General features: G+C 35.2%; 1 protein-coding gene across 40 annotated transcripts in view; it reads left to right on the plus strand.

Moving 5' to 3' along the window:
* The window catches only part of ZBTB20 (zinc finger and BTB domain containing 20), a 900898-nt gene that overhangs the window by 371817 nt on the left and 503964 nt on the right, over positions 1-25117 (plus strand). For all 40 annotated transcript variants that reach the window (XM_071214788.1, XM_071214799.1, XM_071214789.1 and 37 more), the window contains one exon: positions 8319-8392. The gene's annotated coding sequence lies outside the window, so the exon portion shown is untranslated. The remainder of the gene's footprint in view (positions 1-8318; positions 8393-25117) is intronic.

The raw sequence follows: 25117 nt of genomic DNA on the forward strand, positions 1-25117 counted from the left end.
ACCATTACTAAACTCTGTACTAGAAGTTCTCGCCAGACCAATTAGGTAAGAAAAAGATATAAAAGGCATCCAGATTGGAAAGAAGTAAAACTTTCCCTGTTTGCAGACAACATGGTCCTATGGGAAGTCCTGAAAAATCTGCAACAAAGTTACTAGAGCTAATAAGTGAATTCAGCAAAACTTATACACTACTAATGAACAATGTGAAGAGGAAATTAGGAAAAAATTCCATTTACATTTGCAACTGAAAGAATCAAATATCTAGGAAAAAATTTAATGAAAGTCATAAAGGACTTAAACACAGAAAACTATAGTTTTCAAAACATTGCTAAAAAGATCAAAGAAGACCTAAATAAATGGAAGGACATTCCATGCTCATAGATTGGAAGAGTAAATATTGCCAAGAACATATCATCTCTATCTAAAATGATTTACAAATTCAGTGCAGTCCCAAGCAAAATTCCAACAGTATTCTTTGCAGAAATGGAGAAGCCAATCATCAAATTATTCGGAAGGGTAAGGGGCCTTGAATAGTCAAAAACGTGTTAAAAAGAAAAATGAAATTGAAAGAGCTCATACTTCCTGATTTTAAAACTTCATACAAAGTTACAATGATTAAAATAATGTGGTAATGGCACAAGGACAGATATATGTGGACTCAAACTGTTAGTTCAGAAATATATCTTTATATCCATGGCCAAGTCAACTCAATTGGGAAAGAACAGTCATTTCAAAAATGGTTCTGGGAAAACTGGGAATCTCTATGCAAAAGAATGAAGGGGGACCCTATCTCACATCATATACAAAAATTAACTCAAAATGTATCAAAGAGCTGAATATAAGAACCAGGTCTATAAAACTCCTAGCAGAAAACACAGGGAGGCATCTTCAGGATCTTATGTTAGGCAATGATTCTTAGACCTTGCAACAAAAGAAAAAATAAATGGGACTTCATCAAAATTTAAAACCTTTGCTCATGAAAAGACTTAAGCAAGTAAAAATACAACCTACTGAATGGGAAGAAATATTTCAAAACCCATAATCTTTAAAGAAATCCTGCAGCTCAACAACAAAAAGACAATCCAATCAAAACATGGTCAAAAAACTTGAATAGACATTTCTCTAAGGAAGTTAGACAAATGGCCAGAATGCACATGAAAAGGTGCCCAACACTAGCCATTAAGGGGAAAACCACAATTAGATACCACATGACAACACAGTAGAATGGCAACTATTAAAATTTTTTTAAAAAATAGCAGTGTTAGAGGTATGTAGACAAACAGGAACTTACATTCATTGTTAGTGGTAAAGCGTCCATCAACAGATGAATGGGTAAACAAAATGTGGTATATACATACAGTGTAATGTTTTGTAGGCATGATAAGGAATGGGGTTCTGATACATGTGACAAAATGGATGAACTTTGAAGACATCGTATTGAGTGAAATAAGCCAGACAGAAAAGGACAAATATTGTAGGATCTCACTGATATGAAATAGTTAGAAAAAGCAAATTCAGTGAATCAGAACTAGTATACAGGTTACCAGAACCTTGGGAGGGCTAGGGAATGGAAAGTTAAAGTTTAATTGATATAGAATTTCTCTTGGTGCTAATGGAAAAGTGATAATGGATGATGTCGATTGTAGCACAATATTGTAATGTAACTAACACTACTGAGTTACATACCTGAATGTGCTTAAAGTGGGAAATTTTTAATTGTATACATATTACCAAAATAAAAAAATAAAAAATCAAGACCACATAACCTTCTTAAAGGATACACACTTAAACCTTTTAAGAAAATCCAGCATCCATCCATGATAGAAATTCTCAACAAAGTAGCAATGCGAGAAAACTTCTGTAACCTGTTTAAGGGCATTTATCAAAAACTTACAGCTAGCATCATAACAATAAAACATCATATTTAATATGATAGACTGACTACTTTCTCCCTAAGATTCAGAACAAGGCATGGTTGTCAGTTCTTGCATCTTCTACTCAGTGTTGTACTGGAGGTTCTATCTATCCAGTATAATCAAGGGAAGAAAAAAAGAGTAGAAAGATCTTTAAAGGCATTCAGATTTGGTCAATCGATTTTGAATAAGGTCCCAAGGAAATTTGATGGGGGAAGAGACAGTCGTTTCCATAAATGTTGCTAGAACACTAGATCTCTTTATGCAAATAAGTAAATTTAGACCTTACTGCAAAGCATACACAGAAATTGACTCAAATTGGACCATAGATCTAAATGTAAGAGCTAAAACAATATAACTTTTTGAGGAAACATAGGAGAAAATCTTCATGACTTTGGCTTAGACACAATTCTTAGATCTGCCACCAAAAGCATTTTATGAAAAAGAGAAAAGCTTCATAATTTGAACTTTAACATAATTAAAAACTTTTGTGCCTCAAAAGACACCACTAAGGAAAGAAAAGACTAGGCATGGACTGGGAAAAATATTTGTAAGTTTATGACTTGCAAATGGTATATCTGATAAAGGATTTCTATCCATAATATGTAAAGAACTTTTCAAGTTAATCATAAGACAAACAACCCAAGTGAAATAAACTTTGGGTAAAATATTTAAATCTACATTTCACCAAAGAAGATATAAGAAAATGGTTAATAATCTCATAAAATTCATTGATCCTTAGGGGAAATAAATTAAAACCACAATTTGAACAAAAGATATTTATGAAATAATTTGTAGGGTACTTAATTTCATAAGTACTTGAAATATTAAAATACCTTTTATAGCATAAAATAACATCTCTTTGTAAACTAACTGGCATAATAAATCAGAAAAACTAACACTACAAGAACTTTATACTTTTACCTTAAATGCTTTCATGTACATGTAACCTAGTTTCATGGTCACTAATCTGAACCTCCTAACAAGAAGCCAAACAAATAATTTACTCTTTAAAAAGTCCTACTTGAGTTTGGAGTATATACTTTTTGTATTGCATCTAACAAGAGTAAAGCAAAAACATATTTTTTCCAAAAAAATCATAACACAATCATAACTGGTAAACAGGAACAAACAAAGAGATCCAAACAAATTACTTGAGAAAAAATAGCAAATATTGGCTGACCGTCCTCAAGAGTGTACACACCAAGATAAAGGATATATAAAGAAAAAGGAAAGCCTTCTTAACCATTTTCTGTGGCAAAATATACAGTAAAATGGAAAATCGGGAAATGTTAACATCTGTTAAGATGCCAACAATAGATTTTATTTGGGGAAAAAACCACAATGAGATACCACTTCATACCTACTAGAATGGTATTGGGGATTCAATCATCTTCCCCTCAAAAGGCATGTTCAGATACCAATCCTGGTTCTATGGGTTTGAACCCATTCATAAATAGCACCTTTGAAGATGTTGTTAAAGTGTACCCATAGTGAAAGAGATTGGACCTTAAATTAATATGACCAAAGAAATCAGACATAGAAAAGGAACCATGGGGAGCATGATTACGGTAGATTTGGTAAGAAATAGTTAGACTCTGGTAGTTTCTTAAAAATTAAAATAAACTTACCTTTATGACCCAGCAATTCCACTTCTAGAAATTAAAACATATTGAAAATTAAAGCATGTCTACACAGAGGTATATATATACATGAATGCTCAAGGCAGCATTATTCATAATAAAAAACTGGGAAAAAAGCTAAATGTCTGTCAACTGGTAAATGGATCAACAAAATGTGACATTTCCATATAATGAAATATATTCAGCAATAGAAGGGAACAGACTACTGCTACATGAATGTATCTCAAGCATATTATGATAAGTGAAAAGAAGCCAGATACAAGAGACCACATCCTGTATGATTCTATTCAAATAGATTGTCCAGAAAAGTCAAATTTGTAGAGACAGAAAGTTGTTACCTAAGACTGAGCTGAGATTGGAAATTGACTGCAAAAGGTTATGTAGGATCTTTTTGGAGCAATGAAAATGTTCTAAGACTGGATTGTGGTGATGGTTACGTAACTCTAAATTTACTAAAAATCATTGAATTTTACATTTAACAAGGGTGAATGGTATATAAGTTATACCTAAATAAGGTGCTTAAAATGAAATTATATTTATTAAAGCTAAGAGAAGAGAAACCTGGCAGACACCATCTTAATCAAGTTAAGTTAAGAAGGTGGACATCACCAGTGATAAGTCATGTTGATAGCAAGTACCCCCTGACATGATATTGTGAGAAACGTTCTTCACCTTTTTGCATTCTTTTCCATAATGATAATCCCATTCTAATTATGGAAAAACACCAGGCAAATCCAAATTGAGGAACGTTCCACAACTCTTTCTACTATCTTTGCAACTTTTCTTAAATCTAAAAGTATTCCAAAAACAAAAAGTTAAAATTTAAAAAACGGGAGAATCATTCAAAATTCATGTGTGGACCTGTTTAGATCCTGATTCAAATTAACCAACTGTGGGGAAAAAAAGAAGTTAAAAGTCAATCATTGAACATAGGATAGTTAATAACATTAAAGAATCACTGTTATATTTTAGGTAGGACAATGATAATTAGTTATGCTTTAAAAAGTCATTATCTCTTAGTGATACATACTAAAACATTTATAGATTGTATGATATAACAAAATTTACTATAGCTCATTGATATATGGGAATTCATTTTACTATGCTCTCTTGTATATGTTTGAAATTTTCTATAATAATAGTATTTCAAAAAATGAATAGGAAGTGGATGTTGCTCAGCAGTTGAGTATCTACTTCTCATGTACATGTTTTCCCAAGTTCAATCCCTGGTACCTCCTTAAAAAAAAAAAAAAAAAAAAAAAAAAGGAAATATAAAACTAAAAGAAATAATGAAAGTACTAAAATTGATTTTCTATGCTGAGCACAGACAAGTTTGACTCATAAAAAGCAAGTCCAAACAGTGTCAGAATGGACGAATCTTAGAGAGTTGAGTGAACTCTCTAAAGCTTAAACCATGGACTGTAGTTAATAGTACAATTATAAAAATGTGCTTTCATCAATTGTAATGAATGCTGTGCATGAATGAGAGGTTTTAAAAATAGGGTGGTATATAGAAATCCTATATTTTATGCTTGATTGTTCTGTAAACCCACAACTTCTCTAATAAAAAAATATAAATAAATAAGCCTTAATCCAAGCAAGGTAGAATAAGTGCTGAATCCTTGGGAGAGCAAGAGAAGTGTCTGCATTTGCATTGCATAGACCTCCTAAACTGAGTGCTTTGTTGTTCTCTCCATGAAGTTCTGTGATCTGGTGCTATCTATGTGAGGATTTTAAAAGGTCTGTGTGTGGTCAGAAGCAACCCTTTCTTCCTAGTCAACGTTAAGCTCTATAGTTTCTACCCACCTTCCTTAGTTTTTATTGCTTAGGGGCTTTGTTTGGGCGTTGTGACTTGCAGGGTAAATTACTATAATATAATGCATTTGCTACTTCTCTGGAAAGCCTTTCAGAATCTTCAGTACAAAATGTGCAACACTTTTGCAAAAGGGTCTCTACCAAGGGAAGAATTCTTTAGGGTTTCATAATTTGCATTTATTACTGAGCCATTTCCTAGTGCATCACTGGGTGTTGACTATAATCTATGAAACTGCGCATAGTTTCATCCTGATTAAAGAAGTTTGACATTACTGGTCAATTTTAATAATGCCTGAAATTGAGCTGGGTAACTTGAAATTTTTAACAGATTTTAGAATCTAAAATGTCAGGAACAAGTTACTCTTATTGATGGCACATACTCTGAAAATCTACTATTTTAAAAGTAGGTTCAGGGTATAGTGTTGAACTTGGAAAAAAAAAAAAAGATTTGGATAGGTAAACAGTAATGCTAAAATTAAGGCCTGACTCTAACTTTCTGCTCCCTAATCTCACCCAACATGCCCTCAGAACATTTTACTGCCTTGAGAACTCTTCTTCCACGTGGTTTCTACCCAATACTAACCCCATTACATAGAGACAGAGAAAATGATTTGTTCATGAAGCAGATTTGAAAGGGGAGCAGTATTCATAACAAAGACAACTGGTCCAACTTCCAGGTCCATCTTTGGGCCAAGATATGTAGTCGCCAACAGTGAGTTGTATTTTTTGAGTCCTGGCGCAAAGTAAGATCCATCTGTTTTGCCCAGCCGTTTGCCCAAGTGCCACAAAATGGTCCTATTATTAGTCTTATTTGTGGTCCCTTTTGAGGTTAGGTATAATGTAAATAAACTTCAGTCCTCTTTGTGAAGAATGCAGCATGGGAATTAAAAGTGGTAGTGTTGGTAGTGGTAAATGATGTTACATCTCTATTTTCTCAACTGCACTGTTTTTTTTGGATTAGGAAGCAGACATTTAAGAATGATTTTGTCATCTGGAAGAGTAGTTGTGACCAAGTTTCCCTTAACAGGATGACAAGATGTTACTTTTGAGCTTCATTACCCTCACCAAGAAAGAAAACTAAAGGGGGGTGGGGATAAGAAATTAAGGAAGAAAGTGAAAGTATGGAAGAAACGGACAGAAATGAAGAGAAAAGAAAGGTCAAAGAGGAGAAGGAATTTCATGAGGGGAGGGGGAGCATGTTACTTAGTAGACCACCTGTCTATTCATAGAATTGTCTTTATTATTTTAACCTATATTTCAAGTCATTCAACATGTGGTGGACTGAGAAAAAGGAAATCTGATGGATGGACTTGAACTGCTAGTTGCCAGTTAAATAGTTACCTGTAAATATACAGCCTAATTTCCATCACCTTTTTTTTGTCTGAACAAGACAGTAGATATGATTCACTATTTGATTGGCGAGCAGGACAATACTAGCTGGTAATAAAATTTATCTAGAGGCAGGCAGTTTTTCTATTTCTGAATCATTTATCAGAAATTATTGTTATTTCATATAATTGTTGAGCACAAGTTATTTTTATCAGTTTCTTTTATGAATGTTTTGTTGCCTTATAAGGAAATATGTGTACTCCCCTCCTCTCATTCAGTTGTCCCTGGTGACGCCTCCATAATTTCTGTCTTTATACTGGTGCATTTTTAGTCTAATCCAGGCATGTGAGAATCAGGGGAAAAGTTTAGTTAGACAACGTCAATGATTTTTTTAACCAATCTCATTCAGAGGGTGGATTTAGTGAGGAAGTTTGCATGTAAAATTTATGTACATCAAATAGACACAATACCCAAAACATTTCTCCATACATTTCAGGGAAAAAAAAAAAGAGAATTCACAAGTAAGAACTAGATATGGAATTTCAGGGGTGATTTATGTCATGCTCTCATATGTGGAGATACTAAAATCTTACTTTGACCTAGTGTGAAGTTGTACATAAACATACCACTCTTCATGCTACAAATATATATATATATATATATATATATAAAGTATTGCCATGCTCTGTAGTATATAAAAGGAAGATAATTATATCATCTCCATTTTACATAAAAAGCAATATTTTTCTAAAGCCTGTCATGTCAGTTATTTGAAGCTAAAAATAGAGATGAATTGATCTTGTGTTTGCATGTTTAAATGTTATCTTATCTATAGATGGGGTTGTATAAAGGACAGAATCGAAAAATAAATGACATTTTAAGCCCAGATATTTATGACATACTTAGAGATTTAATGACAACTCTTAATTCAAAGATTAAAAATAAGTACAAGCAGTTATTTAAACCTGGAGGTCTGGTTCAAATCCTGATAGTCTTCCTGTTCTGCTTCAGATATCAGTGACTGCTTGTGAGAAGATTTATACTATGAAGTGAAGTGGGGCACACTAAGACCAGAATACGTTGCAATGGGCATTTTGTATTGCTAAATATGTTCGTTTACCTCCACTTTACCATCTGCCCCATCACTGATTCAGGCATTTGAAAGTAGTAGATCTAACAATTTTTCCAATTCATTTGAAGTCATAATTTCCTTTTGACATGTGTATTCAGATCCATATAATTTCTTCTTTATTCTCTGAAATTAGCATTTTATGTCAACTTTAGGCTGTGAAATTGTTGTTTCGGATTTTTTTTTAATCAGATAAACTATAGCTAAAATTGAGAGTTTCTAGTCATATCATTATGAAATCCTTAACATTGAGGCATATTCTGTGTTTCAGAATTGCTTTTTTTCCTCTTTAGATTCTTTTCTTTTCATTAAAACTACTCTGGAAAGAGGTTTTTTTGTTTTTTTTTTTTCCCTTAACTGAAAAAAAAAAGGCCACGCTTGACTGATAATGCATTGCTTTGGATGGTGAAACATTATGAAAGTTTAATTTTTAATTAAATCTGAAATACCAATTATAACTGAAAGAGATTTTAACCTGTTTCTTTTCAGACTGCCTGAAGTTACATTTAGAGACTGAAATCACTGCACCTTAAAAACAAAAGATTGAGCCGCACTGAATTCCTGTAAGTAGACGCGTTCTATACCTTCCTCCGTGTGTTTTGTGACCAGTCCAAAAAAGGACAAAAACATTAGTAACATAGTAACCAGACCTGAGTAAAGATTTGAATGTCTCTGAACAGATACACAAATTTAAATGATTTCCTTCTTTTAAAAAAAGAAAAAAGTTGGGCACAATATTCAGTATTTTTTTTAATCCAAGCTAAATTGTGAATCCTTTCTTTTGGCTGGTTTGAAATGCACTAGGGAGGGTGTCACCCACTGTGCATCAGCACAGTGACATACATCCTGTCAAGAAGGATTCTTGCTTTTTTGTACAATTCTCATTGAAGATAACAGAAGGTTTCTTATGGAATCCAAATAGAGTCCCTTTTTCTGTGTGATGTCATTAGACATTTTTAGCCTTTGTGGCAGTGGAAAAGGAAAGAATGAGAAAGTTCATGGTGACATCATAAGATTCTTTTCTCTTGAGGACTTTGAGCAAAACTAAGTAAAATGCATAATTTCCTTGTGTGCGTGTGTTCCCCATTCTGCTATGAAACAGTCAAAATAGCATATCTTATGTCTTCCCGTGAGCTACAAGGCTGTCTCTCAGAGCCCCATTGTTCCATAAATGCATGTCAGAGTCTACCACAGTCTGGTCTACCCTTATTTAGCTGCTGTTTTGTCAATGTACTTGGAAGAACAATTAACATTTGGGATTTCAATGTCTGAATAACAGGCAGTGAATGGAAACTGAGCATATAAAAGATTCAGATGCCCAGGGTAAGAAAACAGAAGCTTGTACTTGGTGGGAGGAAAAAGAAAAGCATTTTAATGCTGCACTCAAAGGTTGTGAAATACTAGAAGGAAAATCAATCTGTTTTTTTTATTATTATTATCATCAAAATTATTATTATTGCTTTAGACCTAAATGTACATTTTAGTAATGAAATCCAGAGGCTTATACTGTCTTCCTAAGTTTTGCAGTTTAATGTGTTGCAAGGTCTTTTCACTAGAGAGTCTTAAAACACTTAAATGTAAATACTTCCAAACATTAAACTCCTTGAGTCCTTGCTGGAACGCTGGATGTGAGGTAAACTGTATCATGGTTTTCAGAAAGTCACTGTCCTATTGCAACAGAGTACACGAAAGGTGATTCAGATGATTTCTTCATTTTGACTTTGGTTCATTACACTCTTTCATTATTGACTATAGCTTTTGTGTATGGACTGTAGATAGTCTTAGAGTTGTTTTAATGTTTCTGTCTGTTGTCTGAATTCCTGCTAGTCCATTATTTTTTGAGAGCTGAAGCACAGACCAAGCAAGATCACTTCACAGTCAGAGTATCTGGTGAAATGGAAGGAACTTTGGCAGTTGATGTATGTTGGCAACTGGCTGGTTTAAGTGAATAAATCATGATTATTGTTATTTTTGTCATAACCACAACAGTTTATATCCACTGACAGTAAGCTTTCTAAGAACATGGACTATTTCTTTTTTCATCTTTGTAATCCCCATGTCTGACACAATGATACGTTATCAAGAAATAGCTGTTGTTATCAGTACAATTATAAAATTTTAAGTCAAAACTTTAGCATTCTATCAGAGAGATTATTTATTATGAAGAGAAGGTGAATGAAAGTTTTTGACAATCAAGAAGACAATTTTAAAAGAATTTCCCATTGGCAAACTTTCTCCTCATCATATTACACTAGACGGCAGTCTCTCAATCTGTCAGTCTTTTTCCTCATTGATTTTACACTTCTTTTTCTTGACCAATAATGAGAAAAGCCAATTCATATCACATCCTTTATGTCTGAGAAATGATGTATAGTACTAGAAAAATCCAGTATAGCATTTTACTGAACCTTTGTAACCGAGGGTTAAGAATTATATAGATTCCTTTATATTATAAAAAATAGAAAAAGGATAATATCTGAAATTGCTGAAACTGGCTGGATTTAGCCTAGAACTGCTATTATTATAGTCATTCTAAACAGGTCTCATTCCTGTTTATGGCTACACAAAACTTAGCCTCTCCCTTGTGTATAACCACTCCACCCTCCTGTTTGATATCCGTATGGGACACCTTGTGACTGACCACATCTCTGTACCTTCCTGTCCTAGAATCTTGATCTCTGATAATGATCATGGCCTTTGTTACTCACCCTAGTTTGATACCCACCCAAAAAGGAACCTGTGTCCAGCTCTGCCCCAATTATTCATTAGCATCCTGATGGTATAAAATATTAGAATCTCTGTATTTTGTGTGTGTAGGGGGGACCTGATTTGAGACTGTATCTCCGGTCTCCTGCCGATAAATAGCTCCTCTTTTCCTTCCTACCCTAGTTTGGTGTGTCTGTCATTTCTGCAGTGAGCAAACGCAGTTGAGGACCACCCTGGCCCCTCTTCAGATATTCAGTAGTTTTCCCTTTAAGCAGTGTGTTTTAAAATATCCCATATACTAGAGTTGTCTCCAAAGGCATGGTTCTAGGACAGATGGTCCTCTGCCTCCTCAGTTTGTCTTATTGCCATAAAATAATGGTACAAATGGTACAATAAGTGTTGGGTGAAGGAGCCAGAGATTTGGGATATTATCATTAGAAATGTATACTTTCAGTGTATGAAAAGCCAGGACCAGTTTCTCAGCACTATTAAGTCCGTGGCTCTTTTTAGACCTCAGAACAATCTGACTCCTTCTAAGTTTAGTTTCATAGTTTTCTTGCAGGAAAGTGTTTTTCCCCCCACTTTTCATTTATTTCCAAAAAGGACCCCTTCATTTTTATTAAATCAGCTTCTGGTGTATGCAAATTAGGGCTCTCATAAAACTTGGCCTCTGAGGCAAAACGAAAATGATAAAATTTAGGCCCAGTGAATTGTACTGTTTTCATGTTGAATAACATTAAAGGACATCAAAGAACTTTATAAACACATTTCCCATTTTTAAGATTAAAAATTGAAGAGAAAGGGATTTAAGGACAGAGCATTATCAAGCACTGTAGCTAGAAAGGATGTAAGAAAGAAAAGTTCAATTATCTCATTTGAAAATAAGTAAACTGAGGTTCAGGGTAAGGAACACAAGTCACACAAACCATCTTGACCACCGGTGCAAATCATCCTAGGACATCTGGGCCTGACAGTAGACCTGAGTTTAGACTCTGAAGCTTTGGTCTTTCCTCTGCGCTGAGAGTCTAGTGTTTCCTGAGGAAAAAATTACCTAAGGCTCATTTTTTGCAACCCATTGAACTCTAGTCCCCTTCACAGTTTCTTTTATCTTCATTTTTCCCATACATTTTACTACCATGCTTTCAGTTGTCCCACAAATCACATAGTGTCAAATGTATTTGATTGACTTAATATTCTTTATGATGATTTACAAAGTGGACAGAAAGCCATTAGAAACTTCAGTAGTTTAATTGGGCTAACAGGTCTGATGAAACTATTTATCTGTACAGAGTCTAATGTGACATGGAACTCAGACTTCCTGAGAGTGTGCATCATGCATGGTATCAGAATGTCACTGTTCCCATGGGTCATTTCCATCAGAGAAAAGTTTTTCAGAGTCTGAAAAAATTGAAATAATCTTTACTAATTTAAAATGAATACTTGTCCTAGTATTTCATTTCAGCCTTGCCTTTATTAGATTCCATCATTTAGCAATCTAAAGAGGCCAGTGTAGGAAGTTTCTATTATTTTACCTAGCACTAAGTCCTAGACACATTTTAGTTTCTTCCTCAAATTTATTTTATCCCATTTCAGACTTTCCTTCCTCCCACCATGAAAAAACTCAAGTCACTGTGTATGAAAACTTGGTGACCTACTCTTTGTGTCCCAGACACCAGGAGACAGTGATTGTAACTTTAAGAATTTTCTGTGGAAGCTTTGGCATATAGAGAAGGTGGAAGTGAACAATGGGATGCCATAGCAGAGCCCTAGATGCTCACCAAGTTCTGTCCTCAGACCTCTTCTCCTTTTTCCCTATCATAATAAATTAAAATTTATTCTATATTCCTAGGAACAGATAAGTAACATTTATTTCCTGTTAGCAAGGAGCTCATAATCTATATTGCAAAGAGATGCATGATTCTTAAAAACAAATGAAGTGTTATATGGGTACAGGGGAAGAAGTAAATAATAATCTGGTTACCATTTCTTTTGGCTCATCAAGGAATAATAAATGAAGAAGACGCCCAAGCAGAAGTTGAGGTAACAGTGAGTAGTAATGGTGTGATTTGGGTTTAGGACACTTGTTGGAGCCAGTGGCTAGAAAGGAGGAAAAGAAAGAAAACTAGAATGTATGGAGGATCAGTGTTTTTTAAAGTGTAGTTTGCATCCCATTGGTAGGTCATCAAGTCAGTTTAGAGGATCACAGTATGTTTTTCATGAAATAGAATGAAATGGAAAAGAAAATTTTTAAGAGAGCATCACTTACCTTTAGGACACTGGATTGTAAAATAAAAATGAATTTCTTACTGGGAATCATGCCTTCAAATATTAAAGCCACTCTAAGGATAAGTTATTTTTTAAAATCTTCAACTCATATAATCCTAAGTAAGGGATCATAATTTCCCCCCATTTTATATGTGAGAAACTGAGAGATTAAGCAGTTTGCCCAAGGTCACAGTAGGTAAATGGTAGAGATAGAGTTGGGGCATGTCAGTCAAACTCCACATTCATACTATTTCCATGAGCTGACTCTGCTTCCCAAAGTTGCATGGCTTCAATTATTTCACTATTGATAACTCACAAATTTATATCTCTATCCCTGATATCTCTCTCAAACTTTAGTCCTCCATTTCCAACTTGCTTAAAGAAATCTTCAATTAAAATAACATGACTTTAAAATGCTGTTTGACCTAATGTAAGGGGGAAATGGAAAGGAGAAATGAGTTTATATGGCTACGAGTCTCTAAAAAAGAGTCTGGAGGCTGCCAGAAGGATTGCCCTTATGCACAACTGAGCAGAGTCTGAGAGACAGATAAAGCAGATACAACCCCCAGATATCGGTTCCTTCGAGGGCTAAAGAGACCCATGGGAGTTATGGTCATGGCCGATGGGGTTAACTACCAGGTCAGATGGCCCCTCTTTGGAACTGGTGTTTATGTGTGATGAATCTGGACTCAGATGGGATCTCTCTTCATAAGACTTTCATGCTAATGTGCTGGAGGTGCAGTTAGTGTCGGGGTTTAAGATATATTTAGGGGATTTGAATCTCTGGACTGACAATGTGATAGCCAGGTCCTGAGCCTCAACAGACTCCAGCACCTACAATCTGACTTATTGGGCTCACCACACTCAGCTAAGATGGAGTTGAAGAAGGACAACCACCACACCATGGAGCCTAGAGTGATTACAACTGAAAGTGGGAGGACTGCATCCAGCATCCATGTGGAATCTGAGCCTCCTCTTGACATAGAGGTGCAATGGACACAACCAATCCAATGTCCACATAGAAAAGGTGGCATTGGATTGAGAAAAGTGGACATGATGGCTGATGGGTATGGGGAAAGGCAGGAAGAGATGAGAGGTGGAGGCGTCTTTGGGACATGGAGCTGCCCTGGATGGTGCTTCAGGGGTAATCACTGGACATTGTAAATCCTCACAGGGCCCACTGGATGGAATGGGGGAGAGTATGGGCCATGATGTGGACCATTGACCATGAGGTGCAGAGGTGCCCAAAGATGTACTTGCCAAATGCAATGGATGTGTCATGATGATGGGAACGAGTGTTGCTGGGTGGGGGTGGTAGGGTTCAATGGGACCTCATATATATATATTTTTAATGTAATATTATTACAAAGTCAATTAAAAAAAATTTTAAAAAATAAATAAATATGTATTGGATTTAATTGTTCAAAAAAAAAAAGAAATGAAATTGAGAGCCACGCTGATGCCCTTGATTAGGTCTTTTGCTCGTATTTTGTATGTTTGGGTTTATAGGAACAGGATTTTACATGGATTGTTCAAACTGGTGCTTGCTGACGTACCTTATTCTGTGGGAAATGAAGAAGGTCTTCATTTCCATTCTCTCCAATACACAATTTTATAAAGCAAAACATTAGATACCTCTTGAATGTCTCTTTAAAAATAGCTCCTAATGAAAATATGTTCTTTTGGTTAGTTGTGGTTATTTGTTTGTTGTTATTGTGGGTAGAATTATTTTATTCCTTTGTCCATGTATTAACGTGTTTATGTAATAAAGCAATGTATACTCCAAAAAAAAAAAAAAAGAAATCTTCAATTAAATATCACACTAGCTTCTTAGATTCAGTATATCAAAACTGATTTTATCTTCCTAATTAAAAATCCTCCTCCTTTTGACTTTCTTTACCCTAATTCTCTAGATCATCTTAGATCAAAATATATCATTCTTTCCTCTTCCCCCTCCTACATCTCTAATGGTGGCCCAGTCTTGGTAATTCTCTTTCTTTGTTACCTCTGCCCTTGTCAGGCTCTCATTTTCTCTTACCTGCAATAACCTCATTGGGAGAGACTGGAAGCAGGAAGACCAGCCTACCTTAAACACTGCGGCCATAATCGTTTTGAAGAAGGAACCCTAAAATTATGCTACCCTTTGTTCAGACAGAAACTTTCAGTAATATCATTTTTACTCCTAAACGATCCCTAGTCAATATTCATGACATTCTAAAATCTAATTCTAACCCCATTTTACCTACTCAATGTCAGCATATCCTACATTCTGTCCACACTCCCTCAGCTGCTTTTATTAATATTATTAATATCATTTTCACCTTCTGGAATGTCCATCATCCTGTTTATTCATATACAAATCTATCCCATCCTTCCAGGTCCACTTCAAATACTATTTCCTCCATAAAGTCTTCCCTCTTTGACCTTTTTAAATAATCTACTCACCTCGCTTACTATACTCACCTAGCACCCATCTATACTTGTCTAAAGGCCTGCATTACTTTCTTTATCTTATAGCAATATTTATGTGCATGTTTATCCCCTTTTTGAAAGCAAATTCTTTGGGGATGGAGTCTGCATTTAATTAACATTTTAAAACTACAGAATATACCACAATAGAATCATTAATTCAATAATAAACCATGCTTTATACTGGGAATATAATAACAATCCCTTAGGCCCTCATGGAATTTATAGTATCCTAAGGGAAACAACCACTAAATAAGTAAACAATGAATAGGAAATTACAAATTGTGGCCCATAAAATGAGCTATGTATGCAAGACAACCAAGGATGGAGGAAATCCATTATGCTTTCCACTGGATGCTAAGGACAGATTTCTTAGAGAAAGTGGCATTTTTGTTGAGATTTGAAGGTTAGAACAAGTCAGCTAAGTGAAGAATTTTGGGTGGGGGTATGAGCCTCAGAGGGAGAGAATGGTCCAGACAAAAACAGCATGGGCAAAGCCCTGAGGCTTTCTAACTCAAGGAATAAAAGCTTCCAGTGTCCCTAGAGCAAACTGAGCAAAGGGGGAGAGTAAATGGAGGAGACATCAGAGAAGTAGCATAGTGAAAAATTTGGATTTCATTCTGAATACACTGTAGACACACATAGTAGTGATGTGGGCTATAGGTGGGAGGTTCTTTGTCTCTTTGGAGATAGCCTTAACCTAAGCTGTCTGACCTGACTTGTGGGTTTGGGATGGTGAAAGACTGCAGCCCTGCCCTTGGTAACCATGGCAATGACTCCAGTCCCAGGAAACAGTTTATCAGTGCAAACTCTATAAACTTTAAATATTCAGGGAAAATGCAAACCAAATGTGCTAAAAGCTTATCTAGAATATATGAAGTCCATGCTAAAAGCTTACCTAGGATGTGGACGATATATGCTAATTCAAGCCTATTGAGAACTGAAACAAAAGGACCATTTGGCCTTTCCTCTCCATATAAAAAGAACTGAAAAATCTTGTTTGGGGCTTGGGTTTGAAACAGAAAGCTCCCGAGTCCGGCCAGCCATCAATAAACCATTTTTCCTTCTCAGAATCATTCCTGAGTCCTGGCCTTTCTATACACAAACAGTTGAACCTCTCTCAAATTCTACAACAGTAGATACTCAAAAATACTAATTGAAGGATACCTCAAGAATAGAACAAGATCAAAAGAATTGAAAGGTAAAAAGTATGTACCTACTTAGAGCTTCTATATATTTATTTTGAATCCTCACTGAAGGTTTACTTCTGAGTTTGAGGAAGGCTAGGATTTCAGAAATATTTCCCATCTGCATTACCAGAGTAAATCTCTGAACAACCTTAAGATAGGGTCAAGTTAATTTTATGTTCTTTCTAGCTGATAATTATTAAAATTCTGTTTTTGATTAATGAAGCTTCTATTTTTGTTTACTTATTTTTAAGAGCTTGTTGTTTAATGTAGGTATGAGTACGAAAAATGTGTTTTACTTCTGGAATGTATTTTTAACTGTTAAACCTTAATCTTATTTTTAATTTTTGTCCTATTTTGCCATGTACAATGACCAGGAGCCTGGCATAGAAAGGCACAGAAAGACTTGAAAATGAATCACCATTATCTTTATTATTACTACCTATAACAACTCTAAATTTCTGGATTGAAGAGAAATCCAGACTGTTATAAAGTATGTTAGTTAATATCCTGAAATGCTACTAAGCCAGAATAGAGATATTGGTTTGTTTGCAAAGTGATGGAAATCATCCACTTCTGCAGTTAAAGAAGAAACAGAGTAGAGGGAAAATGGAAATTAAACTTGCAGAAGTAGGTTAAACTCTAAAGATATGAGGATTTGCTGTAACTCAGTTAAAAGACGTTAGAATCATAAAATATTATAGCTACAGAGAACCTTAGAAAGAATTTATTTCAGCCTCATCATTTTGAAGTTCTGGATTACACAATTCAGACCTCGAATTCTGGTCCAAGTCACACAGTTAAATAGTTAATGGTAGATCCTGTTTTGTAACCTCAAATCTTAGGAACTACATTACCACAGCCAAGTCAGCTAACCTATGATCAAAGCCCCTACGATAACTCTTTTAAGGTCTTGGGCAAAAACAGGAATAGTAAATACAGGAAATTAGTCTACATACAATTCTTAATTAATAAAAATATAAACAACATATATTACTCTCAATCTGTTTACTTAATGAGCCAGATGCTTTACAAAATTTGTCTTTAATCCTTGCTTCCACACTCAGCAACCACTTGGCAAAGAAGGAATTGTTTCCATTTTATAATGAGAAAACTGAGCCCAAGAAAGATTAAGTAACGTATCCAAGGTTACACAGCCATTAAGTTTGTATTTGATGTTAGACCTAATGGGTTCAAACTTTCTGCTGTCTCCTGCTTGGTGTTTTTATCTATTGCATTTTGTTATCACTTTAGCTCATATGGTCACAGGGGTAATTAGGTCTCTAATAGTTCAAATCTGTAAAAACTTGGCAAAAAAAAGTTAGGAAAGAAAGAAAGGAAGTTACATTTATCAGGTTCCATCTCTGCACAAAGCACATTTAATTCTCACAACAGGACTTCAAAATAGATACTATAATCCTTAGTTTGCAGTTTAGAAAGCTAAACCCTTGTGAGATTAAGTTGCCCCACACATTAGCAAAAGTCTTAACCGGGTTTCAAACCCAGATCTGTGTGACTTCAAGTGTTTTTTGCATTATTCCACCTGCCTCCAAGTCTGCTCTTCTCCCAGACCATACCTCAGTTCCTCAAAGCAGGATTGTAATACTATGCTCATGTATTTCCCAAGAAGAGAGTATTGAGAGGCTGTGTTGATTCTTTGAAAAATTATTATAATTAAATTATATCATCTTGTCTAGAAATAATAAAGTGCCCCCATATATTTCTCTCTCAGTTTGCCATTTGCTGCATATGTAAAACTACCGAAATGGGTTTGCTTTTATAAAGGGGATTTATTTGGGGTAAAATTTTATAGTTTCGAGGCTGCAAAAATGTCCAAATCAAGGCTTCATAAGATAGTTTCTCACTAAAGGTCAGCAACTAGCAGATCCTAGAGTACTGCCATATGGTGAGACAAGATGGTGGGTTCTGCTGATCTATCTCTACTTTCTCCTGGGGCTCACCTATGGGTGATCAGGCATCTCTCCCTGGGTCTCTTCTCTTTGAGCCTCTTGGGGCTTCTCTGTCTTTCTGCAGCTGTAGGTAAATCTGGAGTCCTCATTCTCACATGGCTGAGTCAGAATATCAGAGATCCCTTTTCTGTGTGTTCTTGTTTTATATAAGACTCCAGTAAGAGGGCAGAGACCCAACCTGGGTTACGCTTCACTGATGTAGTCCAATGAAAAGTCCTAAATTGATCTAATCAGTGATCTAATCAAAGCCCCTTAACAGAATCTAATGCAACCAAAGGAACCCACACCCACAGGAATGGGTTAGTTAAAGAACAATCTTTTATGGGATTCATAAAATCCAAACTGGCACAGTTTCCTTTTTTGAGAAACAAGGAGCTAGGAAGATTGGTCAAATTCTTGACATTAGTTCTTCTTTCAATTTCTTTATCATCTTGACCTAATTGGATGTCTGTCCTCAATACAACAGTCATATCATATCATATCACATCATGTCATATCATATCAGATAATGGTGCCACTAATCTAGATCATACTGAAAAACACCTTTGAAAAGTGAATGAGAAATAAAAACATTCTTCTTATTGTATTTGTTAGAGCAATGAGAACAAATAATTCTAATATTCATTAACTAGGGATTGGTTTACATTTTCCTTCTCAGATTAACTTAATCGAAGCCTTATAGCTTGACCAGAGATAAAGATACGGAAGTGCTCACCCTTACTGCTACTATAAAAACACAAAACTTTGAAAATTCAGATATGCTTGTGAATTGCTAACATTGTTTTCTAATGACTACTGAGGAATACATTAGAAGTGAACTCCTTTATAAAAGACTGTTAAAGAGAGAGAGAGAGAAAGAGAAACACCTGTTGATAATGGTTCTCACTGCAAAGATGGCCCTGAATTTTCCTTCCACGTATCAACTTTAGCGGCACTGCAGGGATACACTCCCATTTCTGAGGTAGGCCATTTTCTTTATTGGCTTACTTGAACAATTATTCTAAAACCAACTGTCACAGACTAATAAGTGATTCTGGGAATGGGATGTGGGGTATCCATATGGGATATAAGAAGCCACTTGTCATAGTTCTGGACTTGTTTTTAAACTCTTACTTCTTAAGTTTGACTTCCAAGTGTACCTATATGAAAGCCTTAGCAGTCCATCCAAGTCTTCCAAAGTAACCTATTTAAACAACATTCTTACTGCTTAGCAGGGACTTTGTTCTTTAGCTCAGCCTTGCTCTTTGCAATACTTTGTTGGTAGCCCTAAGTCAGAAAGTGCATTAATATATCTTTTGAATTTCTTGGTCTCCTTAGGAGGAAAAAATGTTCTCAAAATCTTATAATATTTTCTAAAAAAAAATTTTTTTTAAATCCCATTCTGGCTCACTGTTTTCTTCTCAATGGAATTTTGAGTGAAAAGAAAGTTTTTTTAAGAGTGAAGAAGCTTATCTAATCTTTCTGAGACTGATGAGAGATAATCAGGAGCCTGATGACTTTGAAACAGTAAATTTCTGAGGAATTTGGCACATGTTTCTTAGCAACAAGAATGAGAGTTACACTTTAGGTTGTAGCACATTTGGCTCTAAATATACCCCCATCATGAATCCCAAATGACAATCTGAAAGCACCATTCTTTGAGTCAACTGGAAAAGAGAGGAGCTATGATGAACTGATATTCCTTCAGGGGATTATGAGAAATTCAGTGCAGAATGAAGGTCAATCTTCTGTTAGTTTCAAATTATCAGAGGTAAAACTTCCTATGGTAAAATGTCTTCAAAGATGTAGGAAAGTCAGTTGACTCATACTCAATAATTAACAGAACATTTAGATTTTTTTATAAACTCTTTTACACGTTTGCAAATGTACGCAATTATATCAAATTTACTTAGACTTCAGTACAACTTAACTGTTCTTTGCTTATCTTATTTGAATATGGTGGGACTTTATTAAATAATCAATAATCAATATATGCCTTACATTCTTACTATTGCCTCTCTTACAATGTTCTGCTCTCTTCTCTAGGTTAGGACTGGCAAGAACAGCTATGAACATGGGTTACACATTTAACCCTACATCTGTCTTATCCTCTTGCAGCATTGGAAAGTGGGAGGAGCCTAGTCTAGTTAGAGTCTCTGGTTTCCCAGTAAATTAACTTAGTTTCATTTTACCTAAAATCTTGTCATTCAAGATTTTATCATAAGCCTTTTCAGGAAATACAGAAATAGATTGCATGAAAAGCTCTTATTTTTTAATAAGAACTGGCTATCATGCTAAAAGGGTCTCTCTGATTGATGACATAAAACTATCCCCATTATCATAGTAGTTACTACTAGGAAGGCACCCTATGTAATTGAAAAGAAAGAGCATTGAGTTGAGTATTTGGAGACTTGACTCAGGGATTGTCAAACACAGTTTTTGTCTTAAGATCATTTTCCTTACTATAGGGAACACTACTCCCTATCTTTCAGACATGTTATGTAAAGAAGCCAGATGATATATATGAAATGTTCAGAACTCCATGGAATAAAGATAGTTCACAAATAGAATGTATTACTATTACAGTAGAAGTATTAGTAAAAGTATAAATCACTTTGAGTTCTCAGGAGTAAGGCAACTTATCCCGAGCTCTTAATGTTTAGAAATTAGTTTGTTTTTTGAGTTGCCATTTATGGAAGTTCTCTGTTCCTGCTAAGTACTGTTCAAATACTGGAAACAATAACTAAGAATGAATCTACTGTGATTTATTACTTTTAAAGATTTACTTTTAAAAACATTCTTTATGAAAAATTCTCTTAAGAAAGTTCTCTCAATTAAAAAAAATGTTTTTTAACTGTTTTATCTCCCATGATAAACAGCAAATTTCTCAAGGGAAAGAATCATGGGTATTGTACTAATTTTCTTTTTCAGTCCCTGAAACTGGCACCAAATAGGTGTTCAGCAAGTGTTTGTTGAATATCTTGCATAAAATTTTATTCCCTGTATTAAGTATACTAATTTCATTTTTTTACTACATCCATATCATGTAATACAGACAAATAAAACATCCATGTTATTGAAGATTATACAACCTACAGAGAAAGAATGAATTATGTCTATGGTTAAAGATCTAGAAGGATGACCATAACTTATTAAGGGAAAAAGCTAATTTTCAGAATAAATATTTAAAAATGAGTGTTACATGTGTTTGTATGAACATGAAGAAAGGTACAGAAAAACATTTACCTTACACTTTATTCTTCACGTTGGTAATCTCACAGGATTGGGAATGGGAAAAAGAGTAAAGGAAGATTATTAATTTTTTGCCTTAAACATTTTTTGTTTCACTAGTTACAATGAACATCTGTCTATTAATAAAGTGAGTTTGAAAATGAATAAATAAAATTTTTTAAATTATGATCATATTTCTTGGAAAAGTAGGCTGAGAAAAATAATCAGCACACAGAAGTTTTAGTTTCATTTGTTCAACTTCTATCATTCAGAGTAAAATACATTTTCTAAGTAGATTGATTCCTTTATTCTTTCATTTATTCAACAAACATTTCCTGAGCACTATTCTGGTAGTAGTTCTTGTTAACAAGTATGATATATATGTGTGTATAAAGCCAAGCTCTTTCATTTCCTATATAGAATCATATACAAAGAACTAATGTTTGAGCAATCAAAATTAAAAGTAGTTTAATTCTTTGCTACAGATTTTCTGGTTGCATAACCTACACAATGTACAGCAGAACACTAAAATCATTTTTCCTCATTTCTCTCACCCTCCATATAACTCCCCATTTCAGCTACCCACAAAGTTTTCCTACCTTTTTCTCAGCCTCCCCTTCAAAAGCTGCCATTAACCCTCCACAAAACAGAACAATTGGGTTTTGCCTCACTTCTAAATTCCTTACTATATGTCCTATTTTTTTTTTTTTTTTTGGTAAATCCCTTTATTCTTTTTGGTTTCTCTTAATTCTCTCACTTGCTGGGAGAAAAATACCCCTGGAAAATTAGGTTCCAGAGTTATACTTCCAACAGTAGGTCCACAGGAGTTTAAGTAACTTAAGGGACAGAATCAGAAGACTTAGATTTTTTTTTTTAAAAGCATCAAAGGTTCCCTTTAGAATGTATTTGAATAGACTTGAATCAATGTGATGGGCAAACCATCTAAACTGGTAGAGTTTGAACAACTGTATTTCCCAGAGTCACATTTTAGATCTGTAGCAGTTTGATATGGTTATGAATTCCAAAAATAGATATTGGATTATGTTTGTAACCTAATCTGTACCTGGGTCTGATTGAGTTATGATTAGGGCTTTAATTGGGCCACATCATTAGGGCATTGAGTCCCCGCCCTTGGTGGGTGGGGATTCACAGATAAAAGGCATAGCAAAGGACAGAGTTGGCGGTTTTTTATGTTGTTTTTGGAGTTTTTGATGGAGTTTTGATGTTGGAGTTTGAGGCTGAAGCTTGAGCCCCAGGGGAAGGAGACAGAGCTGTTTGCCTGATAGCCTGCAGCTGGCTGTGGAGAGAGGCAAAGCCTAGAGAGCCTCATAGTCTACAGCTGACTTTGTGAAGGAAACAGAGGAACTGAGCCCAGAGGAACCTAGAAAGCCTGAACTCTTGCAGACATCAGCAGACATCTTGCTGCAACACGTGGAACTAGACTTTGGAGAGGGAAGTCACTTAGCTTTATGGCCTGGTAACTGTAAGCTCCTACCCCAAATAAATACCCTTTATAACACCCAGCAGATTTCTGGTATTTTGCATCAGCACCCCTTTGCCTGACTAATACAGATCTTGTCACAGTAGAGTGCTGACAGTGACCCGACCTTTACAGGTGGAGGACAGAGGCACAGTAAGCTAAATTTATAACATAGGAAAGTCTAGGATAATAACCATAACTAGTGATAAACAGATATACTTTATTTCAATGTTATAGCCAGTTAGAAAAGAGGTGAGAGGTTTTAAGAAAAAGGAGGAAGAGAGAGGGAGGAGAGCAAGAGCAAGAGCAGGAAAGGAAAAGTGAGAGAAGGCACCTCCCTTCCAAACAAAAACAGGGAGAAGCAGCAAAGAGGGGGAAGAAGGTAATTGTTAGGGGCTTAGGAAGTAAGAAGAAGAAAACCAGACAAATGTATTTTGACACCCAACCCTTTCCCTGTATCTACACAAGTTTTCCTTTGTCCCTCTTGAGTCCTACTCTGGGTGGGCTGGGTTTGCTTGGAACTCCCAGCTAGCCAGCTGTCATCTCCTTCCATTCAGAGTCTCCTGGCTCAGAGTGAACAATTCACAATGTGGGAAACTCTCTTATGATATGATCACAATTGCGTTTGTTGCTCTTAACTCCAGGGCACAGAAGAAGTCAATAAGCAGTTGATCATAGAAAGCCTGCCCAAAGGTGTAGGTTCCCTTCTCTGCTCTAAGCAGAGGCCATAGGATGTGAGTCCAATTTTAATTATGTGATTCCTACCAGTGTCCCAACATTCTGGCAAGAACAGGAACGCTAGTTAGAATGATGTTGAACAATAAAGGTGTGATTAGAAAAGTATATTATATGCATGTTACGTGCCAGAAAATGCTGTATTTGAAGAGATATTAATGATAGGGAAATGCTTATATAATGTCAAGTGATAAAAGCAGGATATAAAACTTACATAAAATAGGAATAGTATTTATTTCTCTTCTTTATTTTTCAAAATACCAAACAAAATAAAGGAAGTAAAGAAAAAGAAAAGATTATCTTCAGATATCCTCTTATTTTTAAGCAAATGAATTAATTTTAATGGTGGCATCTCATAATAAAGCAGTTCCACCTCAAGTGTGAGTGATATATTGTTCTGGCTTAGAACTTTTTCTTTATACACGGCTACTACAGTGCAATCCTTTAGTTATTTTTAATGTTCAGGTGGTCCTTTAGCTCAGGTGGAGTGGTGGAGGGATGAAAACTGTTGGTGTGGGGTAGGTTGATCTTTAAGTAATTATTGGTGATGAATTAGGGTAGCACAAAACAACTCCTGTCAATTCAGGTATGAATTAGCCAAGAGAAGCAGGGTAGGCCACTGGATATATTCAACCCTGCTCCTTTCGTAAATAAAATAAATGTTTACTTTGGTGTTCAATTACTTCATATTCCATTTTATAAACTGCAGTTACTACTAATGTTAAATGGAACAAAAACTGTAATTTCAAGAAATTTGATATTTCCAGAACTTTATAATCTTTATAATCTATGCTTTGCTAAATATTTACCTATTTTTCTTATTCTCACCTTTAATTTTCTCAGACCACTTTCATGGCTTCTGGTCTCAACTGTTCTAGTTTAGGTTCTACAGTTATTTAGAATTTAAATGTTAATTATCCTTATAATTGACAGCTCTTATGCTCCTAAATCCCAGCTTGGGTGTTTCTTCTGCCATTCACAAGTCTAAATAGCTCTTCCCTTCAAATGGATGCTCCATGCCCTAATTACCTTTTAAAATTACCTTTACTTGTAATTTCTTCTAATCTCCCCCTACCTCATGATCTCTTTCTCTAGCACAAAGTTTCCTAAACTTGGCTACATGTTAAAATCACCTTTAGAGTTTTTAAAAAAATACCAATTCATTGGCCCCACTGTGGATGTTCTGCTTTCATTGGTCAGAGGTAGAGTCTAGCTGCATGTTAGACTCTTACAGGAACCAACCTCTTATTTCATCTCAACATTTTC

The sequence above is a fragment of the Dasypus novemcinctus genome, chromosome 4 (genome assembly GCF_030445035.2).
Source record: "Dasypus novemcinctus isolate mDasNov1 chromosome 4, mDasNov1.1.hap2, whole genome shotgun sequence".
In the NCBI taxonomy this organism is placed as follows: Eukaryota; Metazoa; Chordata; class Mammalia; order Cingulata; family Dasypodidae; genus Dasypus; species Dasypus novemcinctus.